Here is a 17,676-nt window from a genome sequence, read left to right on the forward strand (position 1 = left end):
TTTTTAAAGCAACCCAGGTGATTCCAGTATGTAGCCAAGATTGAGAACGACTGCTCTAGCTTACAGTTATCATGGCCATAGGCTATGGAAGTTGTTCTCAAACTTTTTTATTTATTTGTAGCAGGGGCAATTTTTATCAAATAAAATTACAAACCGATATGTTAGGCTCTGATGTAATCGTCTCCTCTGAATATGGGCTGAATTTATTGACTAGCTTCTACTGAATAGAATACTCCAGAAATAATGGGATGTCATTTCTGAGATTAGGTTACAAAAGGCTATGATTCCAATCTTTGGTTCTCTCTCTTGCTCCCTCTTGGATCACTTGCTTTGGAGGAAGGCAGCTGCCAGTTCCTGAGGCAACACTACACAAGGGTCCACATAACTGAGCTTGGAAGTGGGTTTTCTGGTATCTGCCGATAGCCATGGGAACAAGCCATTTCTTGGAAGCAGATCCTCCCCCATGTAAAGCTTTGAAATGATTGCAGAACCAACCAACACCTCAACAGCATCCCCTTAAACTATTCTGGGTCAGAACTACCCACTGAAGATCATACCCAATCTGTGACTGACAGAAACTGTGTGAGATCATAAACGTCTGTTGTTTTCTACCACTAGGTTTTAGGGTAATTTGCTACAGAGTATAGATAAGTAATACACCAGTTAAAATCTTGCTTATAGGACTTAGGGGACAGCCCCAATTCACCTCTGGGAGTCTCTGTTTTCCATTTGTCCAGGGTTTTCACAGAGCAAGGGTTGTCTGCTGAGGAAATACTGGGTCTTGCCCACTAGTCCATTCTACTCCTAGAACTGAGTAACATGAGGCTTCCATCCTCATCACAGGCTTCCAATGTCTTAGAGAGACATCAAATTTGTCCTCTGCTTTTTGACTATCAGTGCTCATGTATCTGTCCTTAACTGGTGACAGCAGCATTCTTGACGTAGCCCAAGAATTTGTTGCTTCCCACAGTTTATCAAAAGCCCTGTACTAAACAGGAATGCACATGGAAGATTACTTAAGGATACACAGAACTTGCATTCCTCTTAATGTCCTCGTCCCACCCTCAGACCCAGCCAGCCCACCAGGGAGCTGTATATCTGGATGACAATGATTACTGTTGTACTTATGGAATTGACTTTATTGATATGAGATGTGGCATTACATAACACTGACAGGAATTATATAGAATATTTGCTCTTGCATTTTATAGGAATGTTGCTGAAGATGGTGTTTCTTGGAGAAGCAGCCTCTATGCAAGTCCCAAGGACGGAATATTCCTCTGGTTTTAGGAACCAGAAAAACATTGTGTTATTTTGTTCTTATGGACACAATATCTTAACTGATCACTTATCCCTCTTTACCTCAGCTCTTGGGAAGCTCAGAGCCAAATTTATAGTGGAGATCAGCAAATATATATTATCTTATTCCTGGACTCATTTTCTTTTTTTCATTTCTACCCTTCTCCAGTTTCTTCGTGTTTTGCCCTCCTTCTGTGTTATCCTTGCCTGAAAAGAAGAATGATAGGAAGGAAACAAGAAAAGAAGGAAGGACAAAAGGAAAGAAGGGAGGGAAAAAAAGAAATAAAATAGTAACAAAAAAAGAAAGAATAAAAAAGACACTATCAGTGTGCACGTCTATGTCCTTCCTAGTTTTAGAGATTTGTCTCATTTATCATAAGGCTGGGTACAGAGTAGGTGCTTAATAATGATTGTTAATACATTCTTTTAACCACTCCTTCCCTCTGGTTTTTTCTCCCATAGGTCTGGCAGAAGGACTAGCCCTGAGATTTACAACCCATCTATGAGTTCTCACAACCATGACACTGGCTATGCCACTGTTGCTTGATTCTATTAATGCACAAGCACAATTTGCATCTGTGCCAGGAATTTCTCCGTGTCTTTTATATGACACATCATGTAATCTCCACAACTATCTTCTAAAGTATCACTATTTCCATCTCACAGATGAGAAACCCAATATCAAAGCAGTTCAGAAAGTTTCCAGAGGTCACATAGATAAGTAGTGAAATCAGACTTTAAACTCGGAACTTAGAGAGTCCCCATATACTATTTTTCAGACACTACTTAAATGTCTTACAATATATACTATTTGATATTTACCCAAAAAAACCCACACATTCTGAAGCATTAAATTGCTGGTGTCTTGGAGCAACTGTCTGTGTCTGAAAGAGTGAAGAAGACGACGCTGAAGCCAGGAGAGAGAAAGTGACTCACACAAGTTCACTTCATGTTGGATCAGAGCATTAACAGAGCTCTTCCAGAGACAGGACAGTTAGCACTCAGGAATGTAGGATTCAGCTGCAGACATATCTGATTTGAGGCCCATCACCACCAATTTATGCATTCAATAAGTATTTATTGAGCAACTCCTATGTGCTGTCCTGATTTGAGTGCTGGAAACTGGGAACAAAACTGAGAATGGTGTGTTCTTTGCTTCAACAGAGGTTCCACTCTATTTTTGGAAGATAAATGAACAGATAGATCAGTCTAGATTCGATTAGGTCATTTTCAAATAGAAAAAATGATTAAAAAAGAATAAAGCAAAGTCATTTGACAGAGTGACGAGAAAGGTGACTTAGAACAATGGGATGGAGGAGGGACTCCACGAGGAGGTGACAGCTGAGCTGAACCGTGCATGATGGAAGCAGCCAGCCACATGATGACCTGGAGGAAGAATGGATCAAACTGAGGGAAGAGTATGTGCAAAGGCTCTGAGGGGAGAATGAGCCTATCTGAGGAATAGCCACTTACTGGTTGATTCTTCCTTGAGCAAGTTACTACATTTTTCCCAGCCTCATTCTCACTCCTGAAAACCAAAATAACACTTTCTTCACAGCATCTGGCATAGGGCAAGCACTCAGTAAATGTATGTTGAATAAATGAAATTGATTCTATTCTTGTTTCATTTCACCCATTGCTCAGGATCATGTCTAAAGGGGCAATCTGGGCAGTTTTACATTTTCCAGGACTCCCTCCCCCTTCTACACATTAAAAAATATAATATAAAATAAAATCCAAGTTACATTTACTCGAGAACCTTACCCAAAGAAGTTGTCCAGATGCAAAGTCAAGCTTAGCCAGGTCATCTGGGTTTTCCTCTCTGTCCTTGATCTGATCGTCTGGAATTGCTCCCTGAATATTTGCTGTCTTAACATGCCTCTCTCCAGATGCAGGGCATTAATTCCGAATCAGCTCCCCGCCCCACCCCACCCCCCGCCACTTTCCTGTCAGAGGTTGTCATTTGCAGAGCAGGTGATGGAAGGACTGAGTGATGAATGGCAGTCCTTTTAGAGCCCATCAGCTTCATTCTCGAAGCAGACACTGAAAAATGGGAAGCTGGTGCCAAGCCAGAGGGCTCAGGGAGGGAGAGTCTGCCTCTTCCTCCCAAAGGCTGAGATAATGAGAATCCTCTGGTCAGCGTCACACTGCAGTCTAAGTGGGACACAATAACCTCGATTACAATATTAATAACAACAGGTGGTATCCACTGAGCACTTACTCAACCACCCTAGCATTATCAATATAACCCTTTTTTCTCCATCCATTCAACAGATATTTATTAAGCACCCACTATGTGCCAAGAATGCTGTAATGTTCTGAGGTTAGAGAAATGAACAAGTCGAAGTCCTTGCCTTGATGAGACTTGACACGTGAAAGACAGCCACCAACAATAAACCGTCAAGCAAGACAATGTGATTTCAGGTAATAAAGGCTGAGAAGAAAAAGCAAGCGGGGAAAGCGATGAGGAAGCACGGGAAAGGGAGGGGCTAGTTAGACTGGATGGATGGTCAGGGAAGGCATCCAAGGACGGGACTTCTGAGCAGATACCTGACCACAGTGAGGGAGACAGCCATGAAAGTGTCTTCAGGAGAGTGTTCCAGACAGAGCTGAGGAACCAGGGGCTGGGTAGCAGGGGAAAGGAGAGATGAGCTCAAAATAGTAGAACCTCAGTCATTTCCTACCTGGGTCTCCTCCTTGGAGAGCATTCCTACCCTGGATAGAGGCAGGACAAGTTTTTGTTGTGGCTATCATCTTGTTTGCCGTAAGATGTTTAGCAGCATTTCTAAAATCCACCCATTAGATGCCAGTAGCACCTGCCCCCTTGTGACAACCAAGATTCCTCTTCCCAGCAACTTCTTGCCCTCTGTGTCATTTCTCTAATTCTTTGCAGATGCTCTTATCTCTAGGTCAGGTACCTCAGATCGATCTGACCAGCTATGTATAGACTCCTTGATATCAGGGACCCTGACTGCACATACATGCACCACGGTGGATGTACAAAGAAGCTAGGGAAGATAACTAAGGTTTCAGGGACCCTCTCTTGCATGGGTTCCCTCCACAGCTCTACCCCTAATTTTACACTCATAATTTTGTACCCATTTTCTTAAAGTGAATCCCAAGAATATGTAAGCTATAGACCCCACAATGCAGGGCTCCATCTCCGGGTATTGGTCTGAACATAATTCATGCAATTTACAAACTAGACCATAAGTATAATGGGGGTCAGCATTTCACTTGCCTCCCTCTCCCTCTCATATCACTCAACTCCACTCAACCCTTATCACCTTGCTCTTAGCTCCTTGAATATGCCCTAATTTTTTAAGTGGCAGTGGGGGGAGAGATTTGTCTTCTCCATTAGAGTATGTTTCTAAAAGGAAGAGACTTATCTGTCTTACTCTTCTTCGTATCATGCACATTGTCTGCAACAGGAAGGGTGCTTAACAATTAATTTTTACTGACTACATAAAACAAGGAAACCTAATATATACTGAGGAATTGCCAACCAGTGGTTTTCAAAGTGCGGTCCCTGGACCAATAGCAGCAGGGGCAGCATCCGGGAACTAGTTAGAAATGCAAATTCTCAGGCCCCACCCCAGACTACCGTACCAAGAACTCTGGGAATGAGACTCAACATTCTGTCTTCACAAGCCCTCCTGGTGAGTCTGATGCCACTAAAGTTTTAGAACTAGTGTGTCTAGACAATGGCGAGATCTACCCAATGTTACAACATTCTCCAAGAGAAATTCTCCGAAGTTAAGCATGATTATTATCCCCACTTTACAGATCTGGAGTCTGAGACTCAGAAACATTATTTCACCTAAGGTCACCACAAGCAAGTGGAAAAGCTGGAATTTCAGTGTCAGAATGTCTGACTTCAACATCCATCTTCTTTCCACTATAACACATTTATTCTGGTGGGAAGTTCCAAAATAATCGATGTCAACTCTCTTTGAAGAACAAGTAAATGCCCTATATGACTGTGAAACAGTATGATTACTATCAAAAGCAATAACCATCATCATAAGGAGTAATTTTTTGGTACATGTCTGTTGTGCCCAGTCCTAAGGACAGTGACGTACTCACATGGCTTTTCAGAGATCCTGAAAGGGTTAATCCACATACCGGAAGCCGTGACTTTCTCCCACTGAGTCACTCAGGCACAGAGGAGATGAGGTACGTGGGTGTAATAGCACACACAGAGCAGCAGGCAGGCACGCACGTGCTCATCCCTACCAGGAATGAAATGAAAATAGAAACGGAAAGCAAAGTCCCTTCCCTTGGTGCCTCTCTCTCTCTGTCACCTGTCATAAATCTTAAGAGACCAGAGCTTGGGGGCAAATGAGCTTCTCTGAATCCACTGCATGTGTCTTTCTGGAATACTGGTCTAAGTTCTGCCCTCACGCTTTCTGCGAATGGTTGGCGTTCTGTACGGCTATTAGCATCAGACACCATAGTCGATGGGTGGAGAAGGAAAAATACAAAGTAAAGCAGAAAAAGTAAGATACTGGCTATTTATATCTGCTCTGTCGGAAGTGGTGACAGGTATAAGTACTGGGTAGAAATTACAGGGCTGATTCCAGTAGCGTTCCTCCCTCTGTTTTCGGGAAGATAAAAGATTGAAAGTGTTCCTAACATCTCTTCAGAGCAAGGATGCTCAGGCATTCGCTTCCATTTATTCTCAGATTGATTAAAAGCAATTTCCTGTTGTTCATGGTTGAACCAAGGGGCATTTCTGGTCCCCTAGATTTAGTGAAACCTCTTTGAGGGGACAGCCCCTTTTTGAGCCCCACTCTCCTCCCATCAGCTGTGCCCCCCCACCACCAGGTCCTGTGCTCCAGGGTCCTTCAAGTCAAGAGAAAAACAAGCTATTAAATTAAGTGACATAAAGACGTTACTGACTTAATGGAGCATAATCCCAGGGGGTATTTGCATTGAAAACGAAAAAAGAACATAAGGTAAAGTCCTATGCTATTAAAACTGGGAGGGGCCTAAACAACATCTAACTCAGTGGTTTCTGAACAGAATCAATTATCAGGGGTCTCTTTAGACACATATCTTTCCCCAAAAACCCACTCAGGCCTAATGACTAAGACTCTCCAGGGGTCAGACACAGGAATTTGTAATTTTTGAAGCCCCCTCAGTCCTTTTGGCTTAGATAGCTTTTGAAACACTGATCTGCCCCAAACCCCTTAATTGATACCTGTAGGAAATGAATGTAGAAGGAAAGACTAGGGTGAGATTGAGTGAGGCACCCAGCACTCATCTAACAACTTTAAAACCTCAGTAATCAAGATGAACAACATTTTAATGCAATGAATTTTAAGAAATCAAAATTAATGCCAAAAACTCATGATGAATAAAACCTCAGTTTTAAGTAAAGACAGGATTAGTATTACTAATTTATCCTTTGTCCTCAGGCTTTAATATGGCTCTGCATGGCACTGTTTTTCTGATTATTTTGGAAAATATTTCTTTAAAATATAATTTATTTTGATTACTGAGCTTTGTCATATCACCTTAAATTTTACATCCAAGGGGAATGCTTCACTCACCTCACCTTATATTTGGCCAAATACTGAAACATGATGGTTATGAGTACGTATACTATCTGTAAAGGTCCATTTTTTAGCCAGTGGTGGTTTCTGTGTATGCATTTTGCTTTGTTTTGGTTTGGTGTTTTAAATCAAATTAGTTGCCAGCATTTAAATCAGGGAGATTTAACCTTTTTTTAAAAAATACACTTGATCGGGCTTCCCTGGTGGCACAGTGGTTGAGAGTCCACCTGCCGATGCAGGGGATGCGGGTTTGTGCCCCGGTCTGGGAAGATCCCACATGCCGCGGAGCGGCTGGGCCCGTGAGCCATGGCCGCTGAGCCTGCACGTCCGGAGCCTGTGCTCCGCAATGGGAGAGGCCACAACAGTGAGAGGCCCGTGTACTGCAAAAAAAAAACAAAAAAAAAAACAAAAAAACAAACTACACTTGATCTTGAAAAATCTGAAAGTTTTTTTTTAAATAGACCCACAAATTCTCATGACACAAACTGGTGAGAGCTGAGTGGCTGCTGCTCCCTTTAAGATGGAGCAAGGATTATTTGCCACAGTCAACAGCACCTGATAGATACCACTTCCCTCCTTTATGTGTCCTGAATGGTCTCTGTGGACATTTGATCTTTGTGATCTCTGATACAGTAGACGACCACACAAAGAAGCAGTGGCAAGATATTTTTTAACCCAGTTTATTCATTTATTCAGCAGATGTAGACATTTACACCATGCTTTCAATATGGCAGACACTAGCCAGGCAATGTCTCTCGGGCCATCACCACTGCCTGGTTTCTTTATCTCTCCTCTTGACCTCACTTGCAAGTTCAATCTAACCTGAGGCTCTGGGACCAAAATTTTCAAGTGGGGAAATTAAAGATATAAAGGTAAGGCAGATATTAGGCCAATTCCACTTCAGTTGATTTCTTTCTTTAATTTATGTGTACCTAAAACTTTCCCATTCAGTTTCTTTATTTTCTGGAAAAGAAGACTCAGTTTTGAACACTTTCCTGGCTCTAGAGTCCTTTCGCTTCACCCAGTGCCTGACACGTCAGTACTTCAGGCAGAGTGCCCTCGTCATTGAGGAGACTGCAGATTTAGCCCAGGTCCTACAAGCTGTTGACAAGCATTTATGGGGGTTTTGGTGTGCAAGATGCTGGAGTCACAATAATTTACAACACAGAATTGCTGCACACATGGAGCTTTTAATCTAATAGGGGCCATAGATAAGTACACAGGTCCTTCACCAAGGTGATGCTCACTGCATTTTCCAACAAACTCTGTTACCAGTTTCTGCAAGTCTCTTACAAACTCAAATATTTACAGGAGCATGGCGGAGCATAAATAAATGAAAAAGTTCAGTATAAAATGAAAGAAAGTATAAGAGTTCATCAATACTAAACCTACCCTAAAAGAAGTGTTAAAGGGTCTTTTCTAAGTAGAAAATAAAAGGGTATAACAAGGTATAACAAGGTAGGAAAGGAAAAAGCCCACTATGAGAAACAAATGTATAGTAAGGGCTGAGAATCTAGCCTGTATGAAAATTAAAAGACAAAAAGGAATTATAATTACAATAAACAGTGAAGGGATAAGCATGAAGATGTAAAATATGACAACAAAGACACAAAATGTGGGGAAGAGGAGTAAAAAATATAGAAATTTTAGAATGTGTTTGAAGTTAAATAACTTAGTTTCAAACAAGTAGATATATTTATAGGTCAACATATATGAACCCCATGGTAACCACAAGTCTAAAACCTACAATAGACACACAAAAACCAGAAAGAAAGAAACACAAGCATACTACTAAAGAAAATCATTTAATGACGAGGGAAGAAACAAAAACAAGAAGAATCGGACAGAGAAGAACTACCAGAACAACCAGAAAACAAGGAAGAAAAATGGCAACTAGTAAATACCCATCAATAATTACTTTAAATGTCACTGAACTAAATGGCCCAATCAAAGACATAGGGTGGCTGATTGGATAAAAAAAATACCCATTTATATGCTGACTACAAGAGACTCACTTCAGAGCTACAGACACACATAGACTGAAAGCGAGAGGATGAAAAAAGATATTCCATGCAAACAGAAATAACAAGAAAGTGGGGGTAGCAATACTTATATCAGAAAAAATAGACTTTCAAACAAAATCTATAACAAAAGACAAAGAAGGATATTATATAATGATAAAGGAATTAATACAAAAAGAGAATATTTCACTCCTTAACATATGCACCTGATACAGGAACACCTAAATATATAAAGGAAATATTAAGAGAAAAAAAGATGGAGAAATTGACAATAATACAATAAGCGTAGGGGAATGTAATACCCCACTGACATCAATGGACAGATCATCCAGGCAGAAAATTAATAAGGCAACAGTGGTCTTAAATGACACAATGGACCATTGGACTTAATAGATATCTACAGGACACTCCATTCAAAAACAGCAGAATACACATTCTTTTCAAGTGCACATGGAGTGTTCTCCAGGATAGATCACATGCTAGACCACAAAAGCCTTAACAAATTTAAGAGGATAGAAATTATATCAAGAACTTTTTCCAACTACATGGTATGAAAATCAAAATTAATTACAGAAAGAAAAATGGAAAAAGCACAAACACATGGCAACTAAACAACATGTTACTAAAAAACCAATAGTTCAATGAAGAAAAAGAAAAGAAATCAGAAAATACATCAAGACAAATGAAAATGGAAACACAACCTTCCAAAATCTATGGGATGCAGCTAAAGGTTCTAAGAGGGAAGCTTACAGCAATACAAGCCTTCCTCAAGAAGACAAGTCTCAAAAAAACAACCTAATTCACATAAAGTGATTGGCAAAAGAAGAAAAAACAAAGCCCAAAATCAGCAGAAGGAAGAAAATAATAAAGATCAGAGAGGGACTTCCATGGTGGTGCAGTGGTGAAGAATCTGCCTGCCAGTGCAGGGGACATGGGTTCATGCCCTGGTCCAGGAAGATCCCACATGCCACAGAGCAACTAAGCCCATGTGCCACAACTACTGAGCCTGCGCTCTAGAGCCCACAAGCCACAACTACTGAAGCCCGTGCGCCTAGAGCCCATGCTCCACAACAAGAGAAGCCACTGAAAGGAGAAGCCCACGCACCACAACAAATAGTAGCCCCTGCTTGCCACAACTAGAGAAAGCCCAGGTGCAGCAACGAAGACCCAACGTAGCCAAAAATAAATAAATAAATTTATAAAAAAATAAAGATCAGGGCTTCCCTGGTGGCGCAGTGGTTGAGAGTCCGCCTGCCGATGCAGGGGACGCGGGTTCGTGCCCTGGTCCAGGAAGATCCCACATGCCGCAGAGCGGCCGGGCCCGTGAGCCACGGCCTCTGAGCCTGTGCTCCACAACGGGAGAGGCCACAACAGTGAGAGGCCCGCATACCACAAAAAAAAAAAAAAAAATAAAGATCAGAGAGGAAATAAATAAAATAGAGACCAAAAAGATAAAAGATCAATGAAACCAGAGCCGGTTTTTTGAAAAGATAAACAAAATTGTCAAACTTCTAGCCAGGCTCACCAAGAAGAAAAGAGAGAGGACCCAAATAAACAAAATAAGACATGAAAGACGAAAAATAACAACCAATACCACAGAGATACAAAATAAATCATAAGAGAATACTATGCAGAGTTTTATGCCAACAAATTGGACAACCTAGAAGAAATGGACAAATTTCTGGAAACATACAGCCTGCCAAGATTCAATCAGGAAGAAACAGACAACCTGAGCAGACCAATCACTAATAGTGAAATTGAATTTGTAATTTAAATTAAAAACTCCCAGCAAAAAAAAGTCCAGGACCAGATGGCTTCACAGGGGTATTCTGCCAAACATATAAAGAAAAATGAACACCTATGCTTCTCAAATTATTCCAAAAAATTGAAGAGAACAGAACGCTCTCAAATTCGTTTTACAAACAGACCCTTACACCGATACCAAAACCAGATAAAGACACTACAAAAAAAAAGACAATTAAAGGGCAATATCTTTGATGAATATAGATGTAAAAATCCAGCAAAATATTAGCAATCCAAATATAACAATCCTATTAAAGGGATCATACACCTTGATCAAGTGAGATTTATTTCAGGGAAGCAAGGATGGTTTAATATTCACAAATCAATTAATGTGATATATCACATTAACAAAAGGAAGAATAATAATCACATAATCATCACAAAAGATACAGAAAAAGCATTTGACAAAATTCAACATCCATTCATGATAAAAACACTCATCAAAGTGAGTACAGTGAATGAACCAGGAAGAACTAGAAAATAAAAACAAATTACCAGTAATGAAATCTAATCTCTAATAAAAACAACTACCAGCAAACAAAAGTCCAGGACCAGAAGGCTTCACAAGTGAATTCTACCAAACATTTAGAGAACAGTTAACATCTATCCTTCTCAAAGTATTGCAAAATGTTGCAGAGGAAGGAATACTTCTGAACTAATTCTACAAGGCCAGTATCACCCTGATACCAAAACAAGACAAAGATATCACAAAAAAAGAAAAATTACAGGTAAATATCACTGATGAACATAGGTGCAAAACTACTCAGCAAAATATTAGAAAACTAAATTCAACAATACATTAAAAGGATCATACACTATGGTCAAATGAGATTTATAACAGGGATGCAAGGATAGTTTAAAAGCCAAAAATCAATCAATGTGATGCACCATATGATCAAATTGAAGAAGAAAAACCATATGATAATCTTAATAGATGCAGAAAAAGCTTTTGAAAAATTCAACATCTATTAATGATAAAAATTCTCATCAAAGTGGGCACAGAGGGAACATATCTCAACACATATCTCAACACAATAAAAGTTGGTCCTTTTATGACAAACCCACAGCTAACATCATACTCAATGGTGAAAAGCTGAAAGTCTTTTCTCTAAATTCAGGAATTAGACCAGAAGGCCCACTCTCACCACTTTTTTAAAACATAGTATTGGAAATTCTAGCCACAGCAATCAGACAAGAAAAAGAAATAAAAGATATCCAAAGTGGAAGGGAAGAACTAAAACTGTCACTATTTGCAAAATACATGATTCAATATATACAGAAAACCCTAAAGTCTCCACCAAAAAACTATTGTAACTAATAAATGAATTCAGCAAAGCTGCAGGATACAAGATTAATACACAAAAATCTGTTGTTTTTCCATCCACTAATAATGAACTACAGAAAGAGAAATGAAAAAAAAATTCCATTTAAAATCTCATCAAAAAGAATAAAATACCTAGGAATAAACTTAACCAGGGAGGTTAAAGATGTATGCTCCAAAGACTATAGAACATCAAAGGAGGAAATTGAAGATGACACATAGAAATTGAAAGATATTCTGTACTCTTGGATTGGCAGAATTGACTTTGTTAAAATGGTCATACTACCCAAAGCAATCTACAGATTTAATAATTCCTATCAAAATATCCATGACATTTCTCACAGAACTAGAACAAATGATCCTAAACTTTATATGGAATCACAAAAATCATGAATTGTCAAAGTCATCTTGAGACAAAAAAGGAAAAAAACTGGAGGTTAACATACTCCCTGACCTCAGACTATACTACAAAGCTACAGTAACCAAAACAACATGGTGCTGGTACAAAAACAGACACATAGATCAATGGAACAGATTAGAGAGGTCAGAAATAAACTCACGCATTTATGGTCAATTAATCAATGACAAAGGAGGCAAGAGTATACAGTGGAGAAAAAACAGTCTCTTCAATAAGTGGTGCAGGGAAAACTGAACAGCTACATGTAAAAGAATAAGAACATTTCCTCACACCAAATACAAAAATAAATTCAAAATGGATTAAAGACCTAAATGTAAGACTTGAAACCACAAAAGTTCTAGAAGAGAAAGTAGGCAGAACACTCTTTGACATAAACCATAGCAATATTTTTTTTGCATCAGTCTCCTAAGGCAAAAGGAATAAAAGCAAAAATAAACAAATGGGACCTAATTAAACTTAAAAAGTTGTGCACAGCAAAGGAAAGCATTAACAAAATGAAAAGACAATCCACTGAGTGGAAAAAAATATTTGCAAATGTTATGACCAATAAGAGGATAATATCCAAAATATACAAACAGCTAATAACACAATGTTAACAAAAATAAACAACCTACTAAAAAATGGGCAGAAGACCTGAATAGACATTTTTGTAAAGAAGCCATGCAGATGGCTAACAGGCACATGAAAGGTGCTCAACATTGTTAATTATTAGAAAAATGTAAATCAAAACCACAATGAGATATCACCTCACATCTGTCAGAATGGCTATTAACAGAAAGTCTGTAAATAACAAATGTCAGAGAGGATGTGCAGAAAGGGGAATGCTTGTACACAGTTGGTGGGAATGTAAATTGGTGCAGCCTCTGTGGAAAACAGCATGAAGGTTTCTCAAACAACTAAAAACAGAACTACAGTATGACCCAGTAATTCCACTCCTGGGTATATACCAAAAAACAAAAAACAAAACAAAGCAAAACCAAAAAAAAAAACAACCCTGCTTATTTGAAAAGATACAGGCAGTCCAATGTTCATAGCAGCATTATGTACAATAGCCAACATATAGAAGCAACCCAAGTGTCCGTCAACAGACAAATGGATAAAGATGTGGTACATATGTACAATGGAATATTACTCATCCCTAAGGAAGAACGAAATTTTGCCATTTGCAACAATGTGGATGGACCTAGAGAGTATTATGCTAGTGAAACAAGTCAGAAAGAGAAAGACAAATACTGTATGACATAATTTACATGTAGAATCTAAAAAATAAAACAAATCAATGTATGGCAGAAAACAGAAACAGACTCACAGATATAGAAAACAAACTAGTGGATACCAGTGTGGAGAGGGAAGGGTGAGGGGTAAGATAGAAGTATGTGATTAAGAGATACAAACTACTATGTATAAAATAGACAAGCAGCAAGGGCGTATTGTATAGCACAGGGAAATACAGCCATTATTTTGTAATAATTTTAAATGGAGTATAATCTATAAAAATATAGAAATAGAAAAAATATAGAAAAAATATAGAAAATATAAAAAAAATATTGAATCACTATGCTGTACACCTGAAACTAACATAAAATTATAAATCAATTATTCTTTGATTTAAAAAATGAAAAGATGTATTAGGCACTATGCAGAAATAGAGTACTTCCCCTATCTGATTGTATGAAAATTCATATTTAAAAAAAAATATGTGGAGGTCAAGCAAAACACATATTCTGACAAAATCTTGCTACTGGATTACCAGTTTGCCACCCCTGCCTAAATCCTTACCAAAAATCCTTCCTGTAGCTTTGTTGTACTTCCCTGACTCTCGTTCGCTGCTTCTGCTAAATCTCTGTCACATACTCCCCATAGACAGCAGCTGGTCTTTCCCAAAACATTTTGCCTAGCCTAGTTCTATCCAGGCAGCCCTAGACCTGGCAGTAGACCAAGTCCCCAAGCTAACCAACACCAGCTCCATTTACCTGTCAGTGTAATTAACCTGTTTTGTGTGGTGGATCCCTTTATCAAGATGATAAAGCCTATGGACTCATTCTCAGAATAATGATTTAACACTTAATTTACAATACATAGCATTACAATGGAAACCAAGTATATTGAAATACAGACTTTAAATATTAAAAATAATACATTTGAAAATAATAATACATGTGTTCCTATATTAATGCATTAAATCAAAAGATCTAGCAGCATATCTATAACTACCATAATTTCAAAGTAGCAGGGAGAAATAAAGATACTAAGATATTTGCAACTACTACAATATGATAGGAAACTATTTGATTTCTATTGATGATGAGGTCACAGGCACTGCCAATACGACTGTCTATATTCACAACTGGAGGAAATCTCAATTATAGTTAGAGATTAGTGAAAATAAAGCTGCAATATTTTTGCCGTTCAAGTTCATGAGCCCCGAAAATTCTATCTGAGGATCTTTTGGCGGTCCATGGAAAAGAAAATGACCTGGAGCAACACATCCCAAAGGGCAATGCAACAGTCTTCAGACATTCAGGGTACAACAAATGTTAGGAACACTGGAAATGCTAACTTCATTTTCAATGAATTAGACTAATAGTGACCAATGGGATGTTAAATAATGTAGCCATAGCATTGTCATACACTGCTGGTAGGAGTGTAAATTGGTACACCTTGATCATTTGGCTGTGTTTCAAAAGGCTTGAAAACATGCAAATGCCCTTTAACCCAGCAATTTTGCTTCTCGAATTTATACTAAGGAGCTGATAAGACATGTGTGAAAAGCTTTAAGCACAAGGATATTCACACCCAGCTGCAAGAAATAATATGCAGCCAATAGAAGATCATGTAGATCCATGATTATTGACATGAAAAGATGACAAATACAAAGTAAAAGCAGTATGGGGTTTATAAAAATAATTGCATATACATATAATCACTAAGGAAAAAAGCTTGTAAAAATATATACTCTTAGTGGTAATTTCTGATGATTTCATGTTGGTTTTGCATACTTGTATTTTCTCATTTTTTTTACCAATTAAAATATATTATTTGTGTAAATATAGGAAAAAAGGAGAGGGACAAAAATGTTACCATATTGAGTACTTATTTATTCTGTTTGGGAAGATATGTCCTGGGGAGACATTCTGGGGAGAAATAAGAAATTACATATTTTTATTCATTCAAAAAACTAGTGCCAATTACTATTCTAGATGCTGAGATGCAAAATTGAACACGACAAACAAGTTCAATGCAAACACGACAACTTATCTCGTGGAATTTATTTTCTAGTGCAGAAAGCAGATAATTTATCCAACCGACAAATGCATAAATAACAACACACTGGGCAGAGATAAATGCTCTGAAAAAAATAAATAAAACAAGTGGAGGTAATAAGGAATAAATGGAGGAAGGGAGACTTCCTAAGGCTCAGGCCTTTCCACGGAAGTAACGTTTAAGTAGAAAGAGCAAGAATCAGTCCTCTATACATCTGGAAGAGGAAAGAGCATTTCGTGTACTGGGAGAAGCTGATTCAAGTTCCTAAGGCAAGAGTGAACTTGGCATATTTGATGAGAAAACAAAAGATCAGTGTGTCTGGAATTCAGTGGGAGAGGCAGAAAGTGACACTGGATGATACTGGATACGCAGTCAAGAGCCAAATCACTTAGGGTCTTGAGAAGATGGTAAGGAATTTGAATGTTATTCTAAGTGCACGGTAGATGAAACTGTTGTGCAGAATTCTCTGCTCCATATACAAGTTTTGCAAATCTACACCCTTGACATAGCCTCATGGGTGAAGGAGCATTCTTCCCCTTGAATCTGGGCTTGGCCACGTGACTAGCTTTGGCCGATCCTGTTGGCAGACATAACACAAACAGGGGCTTAAAATGTGCTCACGCATTAAGGTTTGCTGCTGGATTTCTGCCATTGCCGTGAGAAGAATACACTGAGTGTAGCCCACTGGGCCCCAAAAGAATGAGAGACGTCCAGGGCATACCTGAATCAAACCTGCAGCCTGGAGCCAAGCTGAGCTCAGTCCAATAGGTTTGCAGAACTATCCACCCAACTCACTGACATGTGAATGAGAAGAAAGGGCTGTTGTTCTAAGTCACTGAATGTTAGGGTGGTTTGTTATGAAACATCATTGTGGCAATACTAATACAAGGAAAAATGGGAAGGCACTGAAGGTTATTAAGCAGAGAAGTGGCAAGACTGATTTATATTACAAAAATTATTTTGACTGTTCACAGAATGGATTGCAGAGGTAAAGATGGAAATACAGAGACCAACTGGGAGCCTAATATATTCGTCCTGGTGGGAGATAATGATGGTGCCATCTACTGCGATGGCAGTGACCAGGGGAGGAAAAAGTTTAGCCTAGGAGGAGAGGACATAAATCAGGACATGCTAAGTTTAAATGGCTAAACGATGTCAGGGTAGAGTGGCCCAGCAGTCAGCTGAGAACTAGGGAAGAAGTTAGGATGCACATAGAAATCTGGGAGTCACTCGCTCACAGTGAGGATTCCTGGAGAATGTTTTAGGTCTGGGAAGTGGTATGCCACAGGTAGGAGGACACAGTTCTAGATCTTTATTTGCTTTAACCTTGTTTGCTTTCTCTTAAAAGATGATGTCTCAGAGAGTTCAGGCCAGTTCTTTCACAGCTCCTGTAAATGAACCCCACACTCCTAATATCCCCCTTCTGAATAGAGCTTCTCATGAATCTTGTTAGAAAGAAGTGGAACTAAGGAAAGAAAATGTCATTACTGTGGTCTGAGAAGGAGAAGACATACTCACCTTGGAACTCTTACAGATATTACTCTAACCTCCCATACGACAAAGCAGCTTTTCCCAAAATACCACGAGCAAAGCACTATTCCACAAGACATGAAGAACACTATCTACTATCTGGAAATAACAAGGCTCTCTTGCTTTCGTCACAGAGCATCTCACAATTCTAGCAGCCTGCATAATACTCTTTGGGTAATGTAAACCAGAAGACATTTCTTCATCATCCAACATACTCAATGAAGTAGAGTCACTCAATGAAATTAGTCCTTGTTATCAGGTAGGCGCTATTGGCTTAGAGTCCTAACCTCATAAGAGATCCTGTTCTACTTTCAGATATCTCCTGTTCCAAGTCCCTCCCCCGGAACTGAGATATCCTCCTTGGAGTTTTCACTCATTGGTAGTAGTGTTATAGCCATGGAGCCATACAGAGCAAACTTCCTTCATCACCCACAGGATATACCTGTATACTTGAAAGTAGTT

The sequence above is a fragment of the Grampus griseus genome (genome assembly GCF_964374135.1).
Source record: "Grampus griseus genome assembly, chromosome: 3".
In the NCBI taxonomy this organism is placed as follows: domain Eukaryota; kingdom Metazoa; phylum Chordata; class Mammalia; order Artiodactyla; family Delphinidae; genus Grampus; species Grampus griseus.